The 23202-nt window shown below is 46.5% G+C and overlaps 1 long non-coding RNA gene across 1 annotated transcript; it reads right to left on the bottom strand.

The window, feature by feature from the left end:
- Window positions 1-20573: 20573 nt before the first annotated feature.
- LOC122388161 lies at window positions 20574-22864 on the bottom strand. Its single transcript, XR_006257743.1, has 2 exons — window positions 22741-22864; window positions 20574-22193 (listed from the first exon to the last, which is right to left on the bottom strand). It is a non-coding gene; the product is annotated as an uncharacterized LOC122388161 (long non-coding RNA).
- Window positions 22865-23202: the final 338 nt, after the last annotated feature.

Raw genomic sequence — 23202 nt, 5'->3', positions numbered from 1 at the left:
CTGTGTGTGTCTGTGTGTATACTGATGTGTGCACCGATTGTTTTTGGGTCCATATTACATGAAATCATGATCTGAGAAGCTTTTACCAAAAATGCAGTCAAAAAACTTCAAAAAAAGTAAATTCAGCTTGCCTAAAACGCAATTATCTTAGGTGACCTAGGTTGACCTTGACCCTGACCTTGACCCCTGTACATCGTCGAACAACATGTTCCATGATAGGTAGGAGGTAAGACTGGCAAAAAAAGGCCGAAATCAGGGTGTCAAAAGCTCATAAGGCCCATGGCAAACGCAAGATGTTGAGAATTGGCCATTTGGGTCATGACATGACCTGAAAAACATGGTCATATCTCCGAAACCAAAAATCACAGAAACTTGAAATTTTCAGTGGACATCAAGAAAGGATAGAGGAGCAGCTATACGAAAAATCAGCCTTCTAGCTCTAAAAATGTTGAGTGCAGAGCAGAAAGACTACCTGGGGGGGTGGCAACCACCCCCCCCCCCATGTGCGGGCGAGGGTTAACCCTCGCCGGCCGAGGGGGGGGGGCGGGTGCCGCCCCCCATAGGGTTTTTTCGCGATAGCTCCGAACACGCTGGCGATAGAGAGCTGAAACTTGGCATACCTGACCTTTGATCCAAGCCGCATCTTTTGACACCAACCGCATTTTTGGGTCAGGTCAGGTCACTGACCTATGACGTCATAAGTGAACCTCTGCACGGTCTTCAGATGTCGCAACTTCGCAACGCCCTCACTGCCAGAGGAGATGTCACAGGGAAATGAAACTTGCAGGATCTAGTATCCATTATGAGTCCCACAATTTGTATATCTCGGATTTTTCCAAAAGGTCATATGAGGTCAGGTCATTTTCGTGACCTCACCATTGTAAGTCAATGGGGAAAAATGAAAACTGCTATTCTGGCGCCGGGAATGATCTCCAACTATCTCAAGCACACAGAATCGTGATTTTATGCTCTCCTTGCAAGGTAAGATGCGTCACTTTTGCAATGTTGACCTTGCGTGACGTCATTTATGACGTCACCAAGGTCATATTAGTTTTTCGTCAATAACTCTTGATCAAATTGAGCTAGCGAGTCGGGAAAGCCACCAATGGACTCAGGAAGACCTGCCGAATCGAATGATATGCAACATGACCCCTTTCGACCAACTTCGTGACCTGGGGGTGCTGACCTGACCTTGACCTGAGGTCAACACCCCAAGTTGACCTGACCCGGACAAAAAGTATATCATTCGACGCGCCTGAGCGAGACGAACACGATGCTGCCAAAATCGGCGCTCTGCGGCCGTTTTTTGCGAAGTTATTCACCAAAAACTGAACCGTACCTTGGGGCACTTGACCTGACCTCAGAGGTCACCGGTTGACCTAGGACCTTAAAATCGGGTACCAATCTCTGCGTCTCGTAACGGCGCACACGCTCGTTTTTTCCGCGACGCGCTAGCTCCACCAGGGGCGAAACGGCGAGGGGGGGGGGGTCGTACCCGCCCCCCCCCCTCGGCCGGCGCGTATGTAGAAAACCAATAGGTCCGGCGAGGGTTAAAGGACGAGGCGCGTCAAAAGTGCCCCAAGGCTTCGTCTGATCGCCAAAATAATGGTCGCAATCGATTCCTCGGGTCAATATCTAACCACAGTCGAAGGTTCCAGACCTGTGCCTCCTATCCTTCATCCCTTAATCGTCCCTTAAAGGACGAGGCGCGTCAAAAGTGCCCCAAAGGCTTCGTCTGATCGCCAAAATAATGGTCGCAATCGATTCCTCGGGTCAATATCTAACCTCAGTGGAAGGTTCCAGACCTGTGCCTTCTATCCTTCATCCCTTAACCCTAGAACGCCTAGGGGGGGGGGGGGTTGTATCAACCTCCCCCCCTGAGGTTTTTTCGAAGTGCACGCTAAACGGCTTGTCGTAACGGGCTGAAATTTTCAATACCCTCTGGGGCAACCTTTGCGCATCTTTTGCCGAAAAAAACAATTGATCGGGTCATGTCAGGTGACGGAGTTATGACGTCATAAGAGGTACAGCCTCCGGCCGACAGTTACCAAACTTGTGCGCCGAATCCCTAGGTTTTCTGCCGGTGATACCCACATTGTTTGATGGATCATGATGAAACTTCCCATGCATGTTGGGGCAAGCATTTGCTATCGTGTGGTGCAAGAAAATTGACCGGGTCAGGTCAGGTCACGGAGCTATGACGTCACAAGAGGAACAGCGTCCGGTACTATTTTTGAAAAGCGCCCGAACCACTATTTTGCTAATTCTTGTCACCTCAATGGGAATATGCAGCAATATTAGCTTTTATAGGGAGCAAATGGACCTCCCAAATCCAAAAATACAATCAGATTTCAAAAATTTAAATTTTGATTTTTCGAATTTCTGCCGCCGACTGTGACCTTGCCGACTTCCGGCGCTCCCAACGCGCCATTTTTAGAGCTAGGGAAACGAAATACATACCAAACGATAGAGAATGAATTGATCAAGAAACACGATAGTGAAGGTTTCAAGTCGATATCTCCCACCGTTTTGCCGCAATCGCCGCGGAAAGTTGAAAAAAGTTTGATTTTTTTAGGAAAATTTGACCTTTGACCGGTCATAAGTAGGTCAAATGTTGACCTAGGACCAAAAAATATACCACCAATCGCGAGATCTCGTTGAGAGCAATCCGTTGTTTTTTTTCCGCTAAGCTCTACGACCTTCCATTTCGAAACGCCAAGGGGGGGGGGTCGTAACACCCCCCCCCCCTGGTCGTTCGTGTTATGAGAAATGGCCTGGTCGTGCGAGGGAATCGTCTCTTAAAGGACGGGGCGCGTCAAAAGTGCCCCAAGGCTTCGTCTGATCGCCAAAATAATGGTCGCAATCGATTCCTCGGGTCAATATCTAACCTCAGTCGAAGGTTCCAGACCTGTGGCTCCTATCCCTCATCCCTTAATCGTCCCTTAAAGGACGGGGCGCGTCAAAAGTGCCCCAAGGCTTCGTCTGATCGCCAAAATAATGGTCGCAATCGATTCCTCGGGTCAATATCTAACCTCAGTCGAAGGTTCCAGACCTGTGGCTCCTATCCCTCATCCCTTAATCGTCCCTTAAAGGACGGGGCGCGTCAAAAGTGCCCCAAGGCTTCGTCTGATCGCCAAAATAATGGTCGCAATCGATTCCTCGGGTCAATATCTAACCTCAGTCGAAGGTTCCAGACCTGTGGCTCCTATCCCTCATCCCTTAATCGTCCCTTAAAGGACGGGGCGCGTCAAAAGTGCCCCAAGGCTTCGTCTGATCGCCAAAATAATGGTCGCAATCGATTCCTCGGGTCAATATCTAACCTCAGTCGAAGGTTCCAGACCTGTGGCTCCTATCCCTCATCCCTTAATCGTCCCTTAAAAGACGGGGCGCGTCAAAAGTGCCCCAAGGCTTCATTTGATCGCCAAAATAATGGTCGCACTCGATTCCTCGGGTCAATATCTAACCTCAGTCGAAGGTTCCAGACCTGTGCCTCCTATCCTTCATCCCTTAATCGTCCCTTAAAGGACGGGGCGCGTCAAAAGTGCCCCAAGGCTTCATTTGATCGCCAAAATAATGGTCGCAATCGATTCCTCGGGTCAATATCTAACCTCAGGCTGAGGTTAGATATTGATATCGACTATTGTTAGATATTAGATATCGACTTCAGGCCTCAGGCTGAGGTTAGATATTGATATCGACTATTGTTAGATATTAGATATCGACCTCAGGCTGAGGTTAGATATTGATATCGACTATTGTTAGATATTAGATATCGACTGAGGTTAGATATTGACCCGAGGAATCGATTGCGACCATTATTTTGGCGATCAGCCGAAGCCTTGGGGCACTTTTGACGCGCCCCGTCCTTTAAGGGACAATTAAGGGATGAAGGATAGAAGGCACAGGTCTGGAACCTTCGACTGAGGTTAGATATTGACCCGATGAATCGATTGCGATCATTATTTTGGCGATCAGACGAAGCCTTGGGGCACTTTTGACGCGCCCCGTCCTTTAAGGGACGATTAAGGGATGAAGGATAGGAGGCACAGGTCTGGAACCTTCAACTGAGGTTAGATATTGACCCGAGGAATCGATTGCGACCATTATTTTGGCGATCAAACGAAGCCTTGGGGCACTTTTGACTCGCCCTGTCCTTTAAGGGACGATTAAGGGATGACGGATAGGAGGCACAGGTCTGGAACCTTCGACTGAGGTTAGATATTGACCCGAGGAATCGATTGCGACCATTATTTTGGCGATTAGACGAAGCCTTGGGGCACTTTTGACGCGCCCCGTCCTTTAAGGGACGATTAAGGGATGAAGGATAGGAGGCACAGGTCTGGAACCTTCGACTGAGGTTAGATATTGACCTGAGGAATCGATTGCGATCATTATTTTGGCGATCAGACGAAGCCTTGGGGCACTTTTGACGCGCCCCGTCCTTTAAGGGACGATTAAGGGATGAAGGATAGGAGGCACAGGTCTGAAACCTTCGACTGAGGTTAGATATTGACCCGAGGAATAGATTGCGACCATTATTTTGGCGATCAGACGAAGCCTTGGGGCACTTTTTACGCGCCCCGTCCTTTAACCCGCGCGGGGCTGGGGTCTCCAGCCGAACGCGCGGGGCTGGGGGGGGGGGGTAAAATTTACCCCCCCCCCTGTTATCTCCTGAACTAATGGTCCGATTTGGAAATTTCAAACGACAATCGAAAGATCTTATCACGAACAACTAAAAAAATGTACTTAATTTAACCCTCGCATGTGTAGGGGGGGGGGGGGTCGGATGGACCCCACCAATGGTTTTTCGCGAATAACTCGCGTAAAAAGCGGCCGATCGCGACGAAACTTTCAGTACCCTCGCATTGATCAATTTGACACCTACCCTGAAAATTTCATGACCCTGACCCAAATGACCTTTGACCTGTGACCTCTTTTCCGAGACCATGTTTGGCCGGAATCGCGATTCGGCGTACGTCGGCTCGCATTAGCCGCGCGTTTGCAAGCTTTTCGTGGTTTCAAACGTTCAAACATGTGATTTGATGTTGCTCCCATGCATTAGGGTGGGTGTCAAGGCCACCTGAAGGTCAGGTCAGGTCATTGACCTTTGATGACCTCGGGTGACCTCGGTTCACTTTTTCGAGTTTTACATGTTTCTAGGCTAGTTTTTGGAGCTGAATTCGAATTTAGCAACCATTTGAACATTTACGAAGTAGTTTTTGTGCCTTCGTAACATGTTACGAAGCTGTCAGAGGCGGTTGACACGTACTACGAATACCCGTCACGGCGCCTACTGATTGACCTGACCTGACCTGACCCGACCTGGTCCAAATGCTTAAAGACATCATCTGTGATCAAAACTAACACGATATTCGTGATCAGCACCCCGAAAAACCCCATAGCAGCCACACTTTACGACTTTCTAATAGGTCCCGATTTTCCCGACTTTGGGTCATTGACCTGACCTGGAAGGTCAACCAATGACCTAGGACCTTAAAATTGGGTATCATCGGCTTCCTCTCGTCACGGGCAACACGCTCGTTTTTTCCGCGAAGCTCTAGCTCGATCAGGGGCCAAACGGCAAGGGGGGGTCCAACCGACCCCCCCCCCCCTACACATTAGAAGCTGGAAAACGCCGCACACATGCGAGGGTTAAAGTTTGAGGTCAAGGTCAAGGTCAGGTCAAGGGTACAAAATTGCAAGTTTCTACAGTATCGGTCTTGCACCGTAGTTGCCGAAGAATGGAGTCATCGACTGAGACTGATTGCCCAAAACGTGTTCTTAGGCTACCAAGACAATATGCGTTGCATACAATATCATTCAGAGGTCAAGGTCAAGGTCAGATCAGGTCAGGTCAGGTCACCAAAAAACAAAATATAGAAAAGGGCATGTGCGACACATGTTTTATGGGTCATTTTACTCATAGAATTCAATAGGCACACTCAATAAGTGATATGGACCACCTCTGGATGAATTTCAGGTCGAGGTCAGGTCAAGGTCAGGTCAAGTGAGGTCAAATTTTGAAGTTGGTTCTTAAGACCTAAAAAGGTGTCAATCTGATGCAGTTTTTCACGGCGATTCAAATGGTGCTATTTTTGTTTCCGTATGAGGTCTAGAACTTCAAAAAAAATCATTTTTCAAAATTTTTGTGTGTCGTGATGTCATAAAATTTTGAATAACTCCCACATTTTTGAACAGATTCTTCTAAAACTTGGTATGTAGGTGCACATAGACCATTTCTCTGACATATATTCCGGTTTTTTCGATACACTCAAAATTTTGGATTTTATAACTATTTTTCCAAAAAAGTCAGTTTTTTTGAAGAAAAAAAAAATTGGGCCAAAATCCAAAATTTTCAAAAAACGAGATAGCCATTTGATAGACAAAGTAGAATTACGTATAACCTTTTTTGTTACGTCTTGATTCCTTTAAAAATGAAGAAGTTAGCGGCGTTTGAAATTTTGCCGTTTTTGAGGCGAAAATGGCGAACATGACGTCACGAAAACGTCAATTTCTAAAAAAAAAAAATCCGACGGATTTCACTCAAATTTTCAGGGAACGTGTCAAATTGATGTAAGAAAAGGTACTGAAAGTTTGGCGGCGCTGCGCGCCGCCGTTTTTGAGATATTGCAAAAATTCGCGAGGGGGGGTAAAATTTACCCCCCAGCCCCGCGCGGGTTAAGGGACGATAAAGGGATGAAGGGTAGACGGCACAGGTCTGGAACCTTCGACTGAGGTTAGATATTGATCCGAGGAATCGATTGCGACCATTATTTTGGCGATCAGACGAAGCCTTGGGGCACTTTTGACGCGCCCCGTCCTTTAAGGGATGATTAAGGGATGAAGGATAGGAGGCACAGGTCTGGAACCTTCGACTGAGGTTAGATATTGACCCGAGGAATCGATTGCGACCATTATTTTGGCGATCAGACGAAAGCTTGGGGCACTTTTGACGCGCCCCGTCCTTTAAGGGACGATTAAGGGATGAAGGATAGGAGGTACAGGTCTGGAACCTTCAACTGAGGTTAGATATTGACCCGAGGAATCAATTGCGACCATTATTTTGGCGATCAGACGAAGCCTTGGGGCACTTTTGACGCGCCCCGTCCTTTAAGGGACGATTAAGGGATGAAGGATAGGAGGCACAGGTCTGGAACCTTCGACTGAGGTTAGATATTGACCCGAGGAATCGATTGCGACCATTATTTTGGCGATCAGACGAAGCCTTGGGGCACTTTTGATGCGCCCCGTCCTTTAAGGGACGATTAAGGGATGAAGGAAGGGAGCTAGGGCAAAATAAATGTCCTATTCGTGTTCCCCGTCCCCCAATTGACCTGATGGTAGTTTTTGAAGCGATTCTGAATCCGACGCTGTATTCGTTGCTGTTGCTGACGCTAACTTCACGGACATCAATCTAACTCCGTACATTAGTCTATGGAAACAATAGCGGCGCCAAACGAATGAATTCCACAAGACTATGCTAGAGCACCTATAACTTTTGACCTTAGATCAAATCTCAAGATCAGAGGTCCAGGTCAAAGGCAACTGGCAAGAACCAGGAAATGTCTAGTAATTTCACACTAAGTGTTCCAGAGGGCGACAGAATATATCAAACCGGCCAAACGGTCGGAAAAAACAGAAGAGAAACTGAAATATCCGATGATGTGCTCAGTTTTAGGTCAAGGCACAGGTCATGCTAAAAATTAACCCTCACCGGCACAGGGGGGTTGATGCAACCCCCCTAAGATTTTCGCGAAAAACTCGCGTAAAAAGCGGCCGATCGCGACGAAACTTTCAGTACCCTCGCATTGATCAATTTTGCACCTACCCTGAAAATTTCATGACCCTGATTCAAATGATCTTTGACCTGTGACCTCTTTTCCGAGACGATGTTTGGCCGGAATCGCGATTCGGCGTATGTCGGCTCGCATTAGCCGCGCGTTTGCAAGCTTTTCGTGGTTTCAAACGTTCAAACATGTGATTTGATGTTGCTCCCATACACAAGGGTGGGTTTCAAGGTCACCTGAAGGTCAGGTCAGGTCATTGACCTTTGGTGACCTCGGGTGACCTCGGTTCACGTTTTTCGAGTTTTACATGTTTCTAGGCTAGTTTTTGGAGCTGAATTCGAATTTAGCAACCATTTGAACATTTACGAAGTAGTTTTGGTGCCTTCGTAACATGTTACGAAGCTGTCAGAGGCGGTTGACACGTATTACGAATACCCGTCACAAGCCCTACCGGTTGACCTGACCTGACCTGACCCGACCTGGTCTAAATGCTTAAAGACATCATCTATGATCAAAACTAACACGATATTCGTGATCAGCACCCCGGAAAACCACATAGCAGCCACACTTACCGACTTTTTAACCCGCGCCGGGCGGCCGGTGCTCTGAGATTCTGTGCCGGGCCGGGGGGTGTCTGAACACCCCCCCCCCTTCTAACTCGGCTTCTGGGCCACGTAGCGACACGCGGTAAGCGGCAATCGAAAGAACGTCCAAAATACGGACGAAAACACTTCAGTCATTTTTTGGGTCAGGTCAAAGGTCAGGTCACCAGAGGTCAACAAAGGTAAAATGTTGACTATTTCAACATTTTGGAAACTGCCAACGGCTATCTCGGGCACCGATAGAGCTACAGCGCCGCGGAAAAGCGCATTCGATAGCCCTTTTACAGACCTTTCTGAGTAATGTTCTCAGATTTGACCTCAGGTCAACGGTTTAGCCTCCAGAGTGCAAAAACTCCAAAAATAGCCGTTTTTACGAAAAGCGTTTTTTCGGCAATAACTTTTGATTCACAAAAGCCATGACAATACTTTTGCCGGCATCGTGTTCCTCTCGTCAAGACGTCAATATTGACTCATAATTGGACTATGTACCTAGATCCTGCAAGTTTCATTTCCCTGTGAAAGCTCCTCTGGCAGTGAGGGCGTTTCGAATTGCGACATCTGTAGACCGTGCAGAGGTTTACTTATGACGTCATAAGTCAGTGACTTGACCTGACCTAAAAATGCGGTTGATGTCAAAAGATCCGGCTTGAAATAAAAGTCAGGTATGCCAAGTTTCAGCTCTTTATCGCCAGAGTGTTCGGAGCTATCGCGAAAAAACAATCATATGCGGGGGGTCGACACACGTCCCCCCCCCCCGGCCGGCGACTGGCGAGGGTTAAGAAAATCCGAGATATCAACTATGTGAGACCTCAAGAGGATAGGTACTAGGTCCTGTTCGTTTCAGCTCCCTGTGAAGGGTTCTCTGGCTCTGCGGGCGCTGCGATTTTGCGACATTTTAGGACCGTGCAGATGCTAGCACTTACGATGTCATAGTCCAGTGATCTGACTTAGCCTGAAAAAGCACTTTGTGTTATAAGAATAGGCTTGAAAACAATGTCCGGACTCTAATTTGCCTTATCAATTAACGGCTCTTGAATTGTTGAAACTTATAACCTCATGCAATGTGTGCACAAAGGTTCAAACTTCCAGGTCGCATTTTTAAACTGATAAGATGTCTAAGTTTTTTTTTTTCAGAAGCATAGTTATTTGGGTTGACATGGTGACCCGACCTTAGGTGACCTGTAGTCATTTTTTTACACACGATGCGAATTGATACATAATAAGCCATACCGGCAATGAGAAATGTGGCCAAAGACGTCCCTGCCCACCAGGGCGAAGGCCTGACCCGACCGCCACCCCACGGCCCACCTCCCCCCCCCCCCACACACACACAACTTAACCTTCGCCCCAGTGGGGGGGCATATGTTACCACCCTGTCGCGTTTTTTGCGTGTGAATAAAAAACCGCGGCGCGTAGCGCCGCGCCGCTTGGGGTAGCTTTTGGTACATCACTTTTGGACAATGTGTGAAATTTTTGACCCCAGGTCATATCAGGTCAGGTACCATGTCAAGTTAACTGACCAAGCCTAAAAAAGTTTGCAGTCATGTCCAGCCTGCAGTGTTTGTCAGAAAGGTTTTAAACTTGGTAGATTGGATGCTGTTATGGGCGCCTACAATTTGTATATCTCGGATTTTTTATATCCGTAACCTAAGGTCAGGTCAGTGGCGTGACCTTTCCATTACAAGTCAATGGAGAAAAATGAAAATGCCTCTAGATCCGTGTTTACGCATAGGAACAGTCCAAATATTTCAGAATCACAATGATTTAGTCCACTCGTGATGACCAAGGTGTCATTTTTGCTGACAGCCACTAGAAAGGTCATCCGAGGTCAATTGAGGCTACAAACAGTTTTTTGCCAATAACTCGCGATTGGAAAGAGATAGAACGCTGGGGATGGTCTCATTGTGTTTGTCTTGTTGAGACGCATCGACTGATATGCAACATGACCTTTTCCGGTCAGGTCATGACCTTGACCTGAGGTCAAATTTTCAAGTTAACCTTTCAAGGTCAAATTATAGTTCATTCGACGCGTCTCGGCGAGGGGAACACGATTCTGGCAATAGAAATGTCGTGGCTTTTTGTAGTCGAAAGTTATGGTCGAAAAACACTTTTCGTAAAAACAGTTATTTTTGGAGTTTTTGCCCTCTGAAGGCTAAACCGTTGACCTGAGGTCAATATTGATATGACCTTTTCAAAAGAAAAGTTCAAAAGCTATCGATTTCTTTTCCATGCATTTTTCTAGCTACCATAGTTTCTGAGATAGCGGCATGTTTTCTGAAAAATATAATGACAATTGGCAAATTTTGACCTTTGATGACCTCTGGTGCCCCCAATATTGCTCTAAGATGAAAAATGACAAAAACACTTTCAAACGTACGTATTGAGAGCTATCGACTGCTTTTTACCGCGTCTTTCTAGCCCTCTTAGTTTTTGAGTTAGAGGTGGGTGGTAACTGTAACAAATGTAAAAAGTAAATAAACAATTTCTTCTTCTGTGATAGTCTGTTTGGGGACCTCTTGTTTCAGCCGTATAACCAACACGGTTTTTCTTTTCTTCAAGTATGTATTGCAAATTTGACGACAGAATCCAAAAGTAATAAACAGTCGGCCGGGACTTTGAATAACGATACGTCAGGCCGCTACGGCGGTTGGCTTTCGAATGAATCTTTCACAGCTCCTGCTCGGCGTTCGGCGTCGGCCGCTATATTGAAACGTCATACACACACGTCATACCTATAGATGTACGTCATATCATAGCACCAATCAGAAGCGGGCTAGGACAGGCGTCGCAGGTGAGGAGTGAGGACCATATAAGGATATTGTAAGTGGGCGAGGGGGCTGGGCAGTAAGTAGGTACAGAGGGAGGTGGAGGACGGGGTAGGAACGAATTTCGTTACAGTAACATATGCCCCCCCCCCCCCCCACTAGGGCGAAGTTGGCTGAGACCGCCACTGGGGCGCGGGTTAATATTTGTTGCGGCGCCCCCGCCTTGAGAAATTTTAAATGGAAATCGAAGGTAACGATTTTCAATAAGCTAAAATGTTTGCGACTTGTGGAAGAAATAACGTGCTTTCACTCGCATCGGTGGCCTGGGCGACGCTAGCGCCACAAGCTCTAGTTCAGTGAATGACCAGTAGACGTCGCGCAGGTCGGGTCTGCGCTGCCGCGCCGACGCGAGGGAACGGCAGTAGTCAGAGTCGACGGGCCCTGACTGGAGAGCTGGGTGTCGGCCGATAACGCTCTCCGGCAGAAAGGATAGACGTCCGACTGTCATTATTTTATGCAGCCGTTCAATTGTGTAAAATCAATCGTAAAATGCTGTTGTGGCTTTGCTACCTAGGTACAGCATTTCGAACACACCGAAATCGGCAGCTTGAACCTATCGGTGGAGTGTTCATCATAGCTTATTTATAATAATACAAAACAAAGTGAGCTCCGATTTATTTGAGCAGCTCATTCTAAAGGCCGCCCCACACTGGACCTCGCATGAGGGTTGCGAGTTTGCGGGTTTTGAGTTTGCGGGCATAACACTAATTCATAGAGTACCTGATTAGACCGTTCCCTTATGGTAACTTCATGAATGCAGTGAAGCCGGTACACCTTCAGAACATTACGTATAGTCGCAATACCAGCGCAACAAACCAAAATTCCACCCCAACGAAACACCCGCAAACCTCGCAGAACTTGCAGACCTCGCAGCGAGGAAAATATAAATTTGATTCAAAACCAACTTTTGCAGTGCGATGCAAGGTCGCTCGCAGGCTGAAAACATGCAGACTTGCGTTGCATGCTAGATGGTAGTGTGGGTCACTTAGCTAAGATTGTTTTATCTGATTTTGAAGAAGCCCGAAAACTCAAAAACTCGCAGCCCGCATGCAAGGTCCAGTGTGGGGCAGCCTTAACCCTCGCCGGCCGAGGGGGGGGGGGGGGCGGGTGCCACCACCACCTCATAGGTTTTTTCATTTTAGCTCCGAACACGCTGGCGATAGAAAGCTGAAACTTTGCATACCTGACCTTTGATTCAAGCCGGATCTTTTGACACCAACCGCATTTTCAGGTCAGGTCAGGTCACTGACCTATGACGTCATAAGTGAACCTCTGCACGGTCTTCAGATGTCGCAACTTCGCAACGCTCTCACTGCCAGAGGAGATGTCACAGGAAAATGAAACTTGCAGGATCTAGTATCCATTACAAGTCTCACAACTTGTATATCTCGGATTTTTCCTAAAGGTCATAAGAGGTCAGGTCATTTTCGTGACCTCACCATTATAAGTCAATGGGGAAAAATGAAAACTATTATTCTGGCGCCGGGAACGATCTCCAACTATCTCAAGCACACAGAATCGTGATTTGATGCACTCCTTGCAAGGTTAAATGCGTCACTTTTGCAATGTTGACCTTGCGTGACGTCATTTATGACGTCATCAAGGTCATATTAGTTGTTCGACAATAACTCCTGATCAAATTGAGTTAGCGAGTCGGAAAAGCCATCAATGGACTCAGGAAGACCTGCCGAATCGAATGATATGCGACATGACCTATTTTGACCAACTTCGTGACTTCGTGACCAACCGTGACCTGAGGTCAACACCCTAAGTTGACCTGACCCAAACAAAAAGTATATGATTCGACGTGCCTGAGCAAGGCGAACACGATGCTGCCAAAATCGCGGCTCTGCGGCCGTTTTTTGCGAAGTTATTCACCAAAAACTGAACCGTACCTTGGGGCACTTGACCTGACCTTAGAGGGCACCGATTGACCTAGGACCTTAACCCTCGCCGGCACAGGCCATTTTGAGTCCTTCGACGGCACAAGGGGGGGTTGGTACGACCCCCCCTCGCGTTTGGCCCCTGATCGAGCTAGAGCTTCGCGGAAAAAACGAGCGTGTTGCCCGTCACGAGAGGAAGCCGATGATACCCAATTTTAAGGTCCTAGGTCATCGGGTGACCTTCTAGGTCAGGTCAATGACCCGAAAACCGGGAAAATCGGGACCTGTTAGAAAGTCGTAAAGTGTGGCTGCTATGTGGTTTTCCGGGGTGCTGATCACGAATATCGTGTTAGTTTTGTTAGATGATGTCTTTAACCCTATTAGTGGCAGGGGGGGTTGTTTTTATCCACCCCTCAGGTTTTTCGGGAATATCTCCGAAACCGCTCAAGCTACGATGCTGAAATTTTCTGACTTTTCCTAAAACTAAATTGGGCACATTCCCTGAAAATTTCAAGTTCATACCTTTACCAGGGGCGGCTCCAGAGCACTGGGAATTGGGGGGTCCTATTCGTGAAGCGAGTCATTTGGGCGAAGATCACGATGCTGCACCAGTTTTACGAACAGTGAATGAAAGGTATCATGTGATAACATATACAGTTATTGTGCATCCTCTTTTGACACGTTTTTGCTATAATAGGCGGATCCAGGCGTCCAAAAAGGGGGGTTATGTTTTACCTCCCAACATAGGTGCCCTGACACCGCCTATGCATGACCAATACAATTGTAGTCGTTCTCTCATAAGAAAATTGTAACAAAACAAGACCATTACCACCCTTTTTAGAAACAGTACCAACAAAAACCTTATTTACTATACTTTTTGTGTACCCCCAATCTCAATGATCTGTATCCGCCTATGATTTTTGAAAATGCATATTTTTAGGATCCATGTGAATTCCTGGTTCATTCTCTATCGATCGGCAAAAGTTGCGTTAAGATTGGTTCAGAAACCTGGCCGTGATAAACAGTCTAAAATGTATCTGCAATTTGCCCGTTTTTACCCCCCTCTACCCCCCCTATTGACATTTTTTAATTTTTATTTTTTAGAAATGTAGATCACGTTGAGCGCAATCGAATGCCGTTTGAATTTTGAAAATCGGCCCGTTAGATCTCGAGATATCAAGGGGGGGTCGTAAACAGCCCCCCCTGCCACTAATAGGGGGTAGCCAGGAGCCTGCCACTAATAGGGTTAAGCATTTAGACCAGGTCGGGTCAGGTCAGGTCAGGTCAACCGGTAGGGGTTGTGACGGGCATTCGTAATACGAGTCAACCGCCTCGGACAGCTTCGTAACATGTTACGAAGGCACCAAAACTACTTCGTAAATGTTCAAATGGTTGCTAAATTCGATTTCAGCTCCAAAAACTAGCCTAGAAACATGTAAAACTCGAAAAAGTGAACCGAGGTCACCCGAGGTCACCAAAGGTCAATGACCTGACCTGACCTTCAGGTGACCTTGACACCCACCCTAATGCATGGGAGCAACATCAAATCACATGTTTGAACGTTTGAAACCACGAAAAGCTTGCAAACGCGCGGCTAATGTGAGCCGACATGCGCCGAACCGCAATTTCGGCCAAACATGGTCACAGAAAAGAGGTCACAGGTCAAAGGTCATTGGGGTCAGGGTCATGAAATTTTCAGAGTAGGTGTAAAATTGATCGATGCGAGGGTACTGAAAGTTTCGTCGCGATCGGCCGCCTTTTACGCGAGTTATTCGCGAAAAACCTTAGGGGGGGTTGCATTACCCCCCCCCCCCCCTGTGCCGGCGAGGGTTAAAGTCGGGTACCAATCTCTGCGTCTCGTAACGGCGCACACGCTCGTTTTTTCTGCGACCTGCTAGCTCCACCAGGGGCGAAACGGCGAGGGGGTCGTACCCGCCATCCCCCCCTCGGCCGGCGCGTATTTATAAAACCAATAGGTCCGGCGAGGGTTAACCCTATTAGTGGCAGGCTCCTGGCTACCCCATATTAGTGGCAGGGGGGGGGGGGCTGTTTACGACCCCCCCTTGATATCTCGAGATCTAACCGGCCGATTTTCAAAATTCAAACGGCATTCGATTTGGCTCAACGAGATCTACATTTCTAAAAAAAATAAAATTAAAAAATGTCAATAGGGGGGTAGAGGGGGGGGGGGGTAAAAACGGGCAAATTGCAGATACATTTTAGACTGTTTATCACGGCCAGGTTTCTGAACCAATCTTAACGCAACTTTTGCCGATCGATAGAGAATGAACCAGGAATTCACATGGATCCTAAAAATATGCATTTTCAAAAATCATAGGCGGATACAGATCATTGAGATTGGGGGTACACAAAAAGTATAGTAAATAAGGTTTTTGTTGGTACTGTTTCTAAAAAGGGTGGCAATGGTCTTGTTATGTTACAATTTTCTTATCAGAGAACGACTAAAATTGTATTGGTCATGCATAGGCGGTGTCAGGGCACCTATGTTGGGAGGTAAAAAATAACCCCCCTTTTTGGACGCCTGGATCCGCCTATTATAGCAAAAACGTGTCAAAAGAGGATGCACAATAACTTTGTATATGTTATCACATGATACCTTTCATTCACTGTTCGTAAAACTGGTGCAGCATCGTGATCTTCGCCCAAATGACTCGCTTCACGAATAGGACCCCCAATTCCCAGTGCTCTGGAGCCGCCCCTGGTAAAGTTATGAACTTGAAATTTTCAGGGAATGTGCCCAATTTAGTTTTAGGAAAAGTCAGAAAATTTCAGCATCGTAGCTTCAGCGGTTTCGGAGATATTCCCGAAAAACCTGAGGGGTGGATAAAAACAACCCCTCCTGCCACTAATAGGGTTAAGCCGTGTCATACCTTCGCCTTCGTCATTAACCCTCGCCCGCACATGGGGGGGTGGTTGCCACCCCCCCAGGCAGTCTTTCTGCTCTGCACTCAACATTTTTAGAGCTAGACGGCTGATTTTTCGTATAGCTGCTCGTCTATCCTTTCTTGATGTCCACTGAAAATTTCAAGTTTCTGTGATTTTTGGTTTCGGAGATATGACCTTGTTTTTCAGGTTATGTCATGACCCAAATGGCCAATTCTCAACATCTTGCGTTTGCCATGGGCCTTGTGAGCTTTTGACACCCTGATTTCGGCCTTTTTTGCCAGTCTTACCTCCCACCTATCATGGAACATGTTGTTCGACGATGTACAGGGGTCAAGGTCAGGGTCAAGGTCAACCTAGGTCATCTAAGATAATTGCGGTTTAGGCAAGCTGAATTTACTTTTTGTGAAGTTTTTTGACTGTATTTTTGGTAAAGGCTTCTCAGATCATGATTTCATGTGATATGGACCCAAAAACAATCGGTGCACACATCAGTATACACACAGACACACACAGACATACAAACACATATAATTGACCTTGACCTAACTTGACCTGAAATGACATCAGCAGCAAAATTCTGGTCGGATAGTGTGACAAAGAGGTTCTAGCTGGCTTGGCACCAGAAAACAGCATCGTCATCGGTATTTGATTAGCAGCGCACTTGATATCCAACGGTGACCCAAAACAGCAACATTTTTTAGTTTGACCTGACCTGGAAGGTCAATGACTGACCTGAGAAGGTAAAACTGGGTATCATTGGATTCGTCTCTTCCCAAAGAATCTTTTTGGTCTTTACTGCTAAGCTCTATCTCCAACAGGAACGAAATGGCGCGGGGGGGGTGGCAACCACACCCCCCCCCCCATGTGCGTTCTAGGATGGGAAAATGGCATGTGCGGGCGAGGGTTAACCCGCGCCCCGCTGGGGGGGGGGCAGAATCTGCCCCCCCCCCCTCCCGTTTTTCGCCAATAACTTCTAAACGCGTTACGCCAGCGACGTCAAACTTTCAGTACCTTATCATACATCAATTTGACACGTTCCCTGAAAATTTTAACCGAAATCCGTCGGAAATTTTTTGAGAAATTGACGTTTTAGTGACGTCATGTTCGCCATTTTCGCCTCAAAAACGGCAAAATTTCAAACGCCGCTAACATCTTCATTTTTAGAGGAATCAAGACGTAACAAAAAAGGTTATACGTGATTCTTCTTTGTCTATCAAATGGCTATCTCGGTTTTTTGAAAATTTTGGATTTTTGCCAAAATTTTTCCAAAAAACTGACTTTTTTGGGAAAATATTTATAAAATCCAAAATTTTGAGTTTATCGAAAAAAACAGAATACATGTCAAAGAAGTGGTCTATGTGCACCTACATACCAATTTTTAGAAGAATCGGTTCAAAAATGTGGGAGTTATTCAAAATTTTATGACGTCACGACGCACAAATTTTTTGAAAAAAGATTTTTTTGGAAGTTCTAGACCTCGTACGGAAACAAAAATAGCACCATTCGATTCTCCGTGAAAAACTGCATCGGACAGACACCTTATTAGGCCTTAACAACCAACTTCAAAATTTGACCTCACTTGACCTGACCTTGAGCTGACCTCGACCTGAAATTCATCCAGAGGTGGTCCATATCACTTATTGAGTGTGCCTATTGAATTCCATGAGTAAAATGACCCATAAAACATGTGTCGCACATGCCCTTTTCTATATTTTGTTTTTGGTGACCTGACCTGACCTGACCTGACCTTGACCTTGACCTTTGAATGACATTGTGTGCAACGAATATTGTCTTGGTAGTCTAAGAACACGTTTTGGGCAATCAGTCTCAGTCCATTCTTCGGCAACTACGGTGCAAGGCCGATACTGTAGAAACTTGCATTTTGTACCCTTGACCTGACCTTGACCTGACCTCTGACCTACTTAAGCAAAAAAATTTGGGCTCTTAAGATCCGCCTTGTTGAGAGCTTTCGATTGCCGTTTTCCCCGTCTTTCTAAGACCATCGGTTCGGAAGTTAGACAGGGGGGGGCAGAATCTGCCCTCCCCCCCAGCAGCGCGCGTATGGCTGAATAGCCCAGCGGGGCGCGGGTTAAACGAAGGGTAGAAAATAACACTTGATAATTTGCGGACTGCGTCTGGCGATACCAGAAACGACCGTTCAGAAGTTTGCAGGATTGCTTCCATATAATAACAAAAAAATTGATGGCGTGTGTAAGGACGCATGGTGGGTATAAAATATGAATATTTGTTTTTTTTTTTGCATTTTGCATTTTGCTATCGAAGCGACTTTGCAAACCAAAGCACAGAATTAGCACTGACAACTGGCTCTGCGGTCGGACCCATGAACAATTTGCACGTCATCACGTGCCAAATGTATTTGCACTGCGGGAGCAGGCGGGTCTGTAACTGAACAGCGAGCATCCAGCACTCATGACACAGCCGTCGGAGAAACAGCCGCTTAGACGTATCATGTACTATAAATAAAAAGGCAATCACCGTCATCATGTAATCTCACCTGGTAAGTGCCGGGCACCACACACTGTGCTCGTTTAACAAGTCTCCAGTCACCCATATCATAGTGCCATTAGAGCATAATACTGGATGGGAGGCGATTAGCATGGACATGGTACGGGATAGTGCGGCGGAGAGCGTTGTTGGAACATTGCGACCGAATTTTGATCTTACACTTTCTACAGCCCGAAGTGTCTAACAAAGTAGAGAACCTCTGACTGGTAAATCACTATAGAGTACAGGTTTATTATATTTTGCTCCTAACATGGTATTACATATATCCACCAATTATGTTTGGAACCAGATTGTCGTTGCACTTCTTTTTCTTATGTCTGCAGCAGGCCCTCTGGCAGTCGCGCAGATGTCTGAAGTTGTTCTCGTTGGGTTCACAGCCTCCCCACATGTACACTCGGCATCCGTTCTGCTCCTTGTCGTAGTATATTCGTGGGATCCTCTCTCGACAAGGTCCCTTTTTCATCGGCTGGTCGCACACGGGGACCTTTGGTGGCTCCTTTTTGTGGTGGCATCCCTGGACCACACTTGACACAATGAGCAATACCAGGCACAATTTCATCATTACAGTAGATTTCATGCTTACTTTGGAAGCGCAGGCTGAATCGTACCTATTTCCAGTTCATGCGAATGTGATGTAAACAAAATAATATCGTGAGTGTTGTTCTAGAGGGCAACGCAAGGCAGCCACCATCATCACCAGGCTTGTTCGAAATGACACGCAAAGTCTGCAGCGACGCACATCTTGGATAGCTAGTTTGTATAGTCCAATTAGAGCCACTTCTGTTTATAGCAAAACTACAATTTTAGATCATGGAACGGAGTGGATAAAGATAACACGGAAAATTTAAAGAAGTTAATTCAATAAATTAGAAAAGTAAAAAAAAACTTGCTGATTTTATCAGTTTTGAAGTTAACTCATGCTATATGCAATAAACCTTCCACTGTTTTGGGGAAAACTTCTTATGGTTTGGTGCCGGAGTGTTTCCATCGCGTTGTAAATGCCTTGAGTCGTTTTCGTTCTTTGTGCTACGATTGAATCAACTCATGAGCAAAATTGTTCTGAGTATTCACAAACTAAATTCCAGGTCGGTGGTTCCTTTGGTTGCAGCTTGTAGCGTTATTAATGGTTGAATCGTTCTTATGCATTAAAACAGTGACTTTAGCATCATTCCTAGGATAAAAAGGTTTCTTATTAGTTGCTGGCCATCTCACGCCCACCCAGAATAAACAGCGCGGAGAGTGCAGAGGGACAACTCTTCCGCGTATACCCCTATACTCTGCCTGGGTGCAGTGTTTGCCAGGCTCGCGCGTTTATGAATCCGCCGGCAGCGTTTCAAGTATTTACCTGACGGCATTAATGAAAAAGTTTTAATTAGAAAAGTTGGACAGCCTTTAGATGAAACGGGCAAAGTTGGCACGTTTTCGGAAGCGGGCGCTCCGAGACAGCGAGGCTGAGTTGGAGCACCGAGGAACTACCCAGAAACATTTCCAACAAAGGCCGGGAGAGAACGCCCCATGCTCTGAGAAGATGGTGGCGGTCGCACACTTCTTGGGTTATTTAGCGATATTATTTGCAAAATTGTTTTTAGGTTATAATTGAAACAGAGATACATTGATGATTATATTTATTTGACGGTATCAACTAAACAGCTATAAAAAGAACCATGATCTATTACATTAATAGCTCCGTTCCTACGTCTTCGTAATTTTAGTGCTTCAAAACGGATCAAAGCGTGTACAACTATTTGTCGGTTCTCTGTCATGCGTGATTTGCCTCTGCGAGTGCCCGCAAATCTAATATTTTACGATCTCTCGTGTTTACGGTTTGAAACATGGCATCATACGATTGACAACGACTTTGTCCCTATAAACTAAGCTCTCCTCGTACAACGGGTACAATACAATATCCGAAACGAAAGGCAAATGAATGCCCGTAATCATAGCTGGACTGCAAAGTCTTTGATTTACAACACGACGAGGCCGTAATTTATTGTTGTTGTGATGCCTCCGTTTTCGACGACATTCGACATACTTAAAGACAGCTGAGTGTCGTAATTCTGTCTGCATTTGCCCCGTTAAACGACAGTACCTTATCTCCTTTATTCACAGTCTTCAAAACTAGCATGCGAACGAACTGCACACGGGGAATCGGACAATAAATGTCACCGATAAGTTACTTCAGTACCAGTGGACGGCCCTCGGCGCCGCTCGCGTCCTGCACAGTTCCCACCATAAAACAGCAATAGGGTCAACATTCAGTTCATGTGTTATTTCCCGGACACATGTTAGTGTATTCATGCATACGCACATAGCGTTTTATACATTCTGCAAAAAAGCTCTTCCTGTATCTCCAGCACCTTCTACAAATCGCCTCAGAACAAACGCCTAGAACTTACACTCCAAAAACATGACAAGTACACTTAAAAATATACCCAAAACATCAGAACAAATAAGTAACAACAACCCGAATATGTATTCAGGAACTTTTGAAACACGCGGCCATTGCCTGCTTCCACAATCCACCTCAAGCGACCCTTCAGTCGCCGAACCAGCGCAGAGCTGCAGTATTCGCTGCACATTCGTCGGCTGGAGCGGCCATTGATTTTGGCCTCGGGCGAGTTTTTCCCTCGCGTAGTCACCACAAAAGGAAAGGAAGTCGGGGATGGGAGGGAAAGAGGGGGACTCGCCGTCGAGAACAGAGCCCAGAAACAGGCGCAGTCATTAAAACAAACCAAGCAGGAGGCACGAGCAAATTAAAACTGGGAAGTGAAAATTGAATGGTGTGGAACGTTTTTTTAGCATGATTATGAATATAGTGGAAATCAGATGGAATAGTAACCTTTTGCTCATAACCAAAGTACGCTAAAAACAAAGCCAAGAAATAGGCTTTGTTCTGGGATTTGTTTTTAGCTTACTTTAGTTATGAGCAAAAGGCTACTATTCCATCTGATTTCCATGGGAAGTGAAAAGGAAAATGACGAAAATGATTTGCGCTAAAAATACAAAATATGTAAGAAGTTAGACAATTTCAATTATGAGTCAACATTCATCTCAGCATGGAAAGTGGAATGGTAAATCACAAACAAATGTCGTTAAAAATCCCTTCTCTAAACAATTTCATCACACCATTAGGCAGCAAGTCGCACTGATTAGAACCCAAGCCACAAAAAATATCGCAACAGTAAGGGTTTCCACCCTCACAACTGAGTGGGACAGGCCTGAGCGTGAGCACTCGTCGAGCCCTCCCGAAATTGTTACTGAACGGCAGTGGAGTCAGCTGCCAGTTCATCTGAGTCGCCACTGAGTGTCGGCTGCATCACTGAGTCTCAATTGAGTCACCACTGGGGCAACGATGAACCATAGTTGCCGTTTTGGACGATTTACTGCATACCACCGCTGATTTTATCGAATGAGCCATTGCTAAGTTTTAGGTGAATCACTGTTAAGCCACAGATGAGCATTCGGCGGCGCCTTGGCTCCCAGCTACCGACAGGTGCTGCTGGTAGTTGAACCCTGGCCGTGTGAAAATGGACGACACTCTGGTCGGCTGTCTGGCGGCCCTCCGACAGGTGAAGGCAGGTGAGGAGCCGTACCGCGGCGCACTCTGGTCCCGCCGCGCTCCGGAATGTGTCCATTGTTGAACGGTTGTCGGCACTCGGGGAGCTGTGAAGGAGTGAAACAAATGCCCGTCACAATCTGCATGATAGCGAATATGCATCACTACTTGCGTTAGAACAAGGGCAAAGTGAAAAATCTTATGAAAAGTGCCGCGTGTAAGAAATAACTATCCAATTGATTTATTACACGGTTTATTGTGAACCGTCTAGGTATGAGACGCACACATTCTGTTTTTTTTTTCTGAAAAAAAACAACTGCCCGAAAGACGTTTTTTATATAGCAATTCCGTGTCTAAGCTGCCGCTGAAAATATTTACTGCTTTGATAAAAGTTGTCTTAGTGTTGCAATAGAATAACAGCAGGAAACATCCTCCACCACTTAGTTCCAGCTAAATAAGTTGAACACGAAATGCTCACAAGAACCTCCAACAACTGACCTGTTCTATGCAATATCTCACGCTTCAAACCAGCGATCACCAGCCCAACCTGCAGTCATTGCCCCTGCCCACTCCCCGGGATCACACCTGACGTCATCACCCTCCCTTCCCCTCCCCAGCGGAGGTCCCAGAGCGTCACCAGTCGGCCCATCGTACCTCTAACGCCGCCGGCAGTCAACAAAAGAGTCGGCAAAATGGCGGCTAAAAAGCGCCCTCCGGCCGGCCGGCTGGCTCGTGTTCGATCGATCGTCCGCAGCTCCAGCGCCGGCCGCCGCCCGCTCTGAAAAACACACACAACATCAGCTGCCGAGACCGACGAGAAAAACACGAGCCAACACAGAACACTAGAGCACAGCGGCGGAAACGGTGAGCTCGGACAAAACGGACGGAGGAAGCACCACGGCAGATGCAGCGCAGAGAAGGGAAAGGCTGGGTGGTTTTTGCGAGATAGAATGCAAGCGTAGGGCAGTAGCGAGCAGTTATCCAAACAGGACATAATGGCGGCTTTGTAAGCAGCGTGTAAGAACAAGACAACAGCTCGTAACGTTAAGACGCAAACGAATCTCCAATACTCTCTGACAATCTCCAATTATTACTATCTTTACATAGGTTGCGCGT

This window comes from Amphibalanus amphitrite, unplaced genomic scaffold (genome assembly GCF_019059575.1).
Source record: "Amphibalanus amphitrite isolate SeventyFive unplaced genomic scaffold, NRLGWU_Aamphi_draft 000311F_arrow, whole genome shotgun sequence".
NCBI classification, from domain to species: Eukaryota; Metazoa; Arthropoda; class Thecostraca; order Balanomorpha; family Balanidae; genus Amphibalanus; species Amphibalanus amphitrite.
The sequence above is the reverse complement of the archived record's forward strand: the minus strand, read 5'-3'. Positions and strand labels throughout refer to the sequence as shown.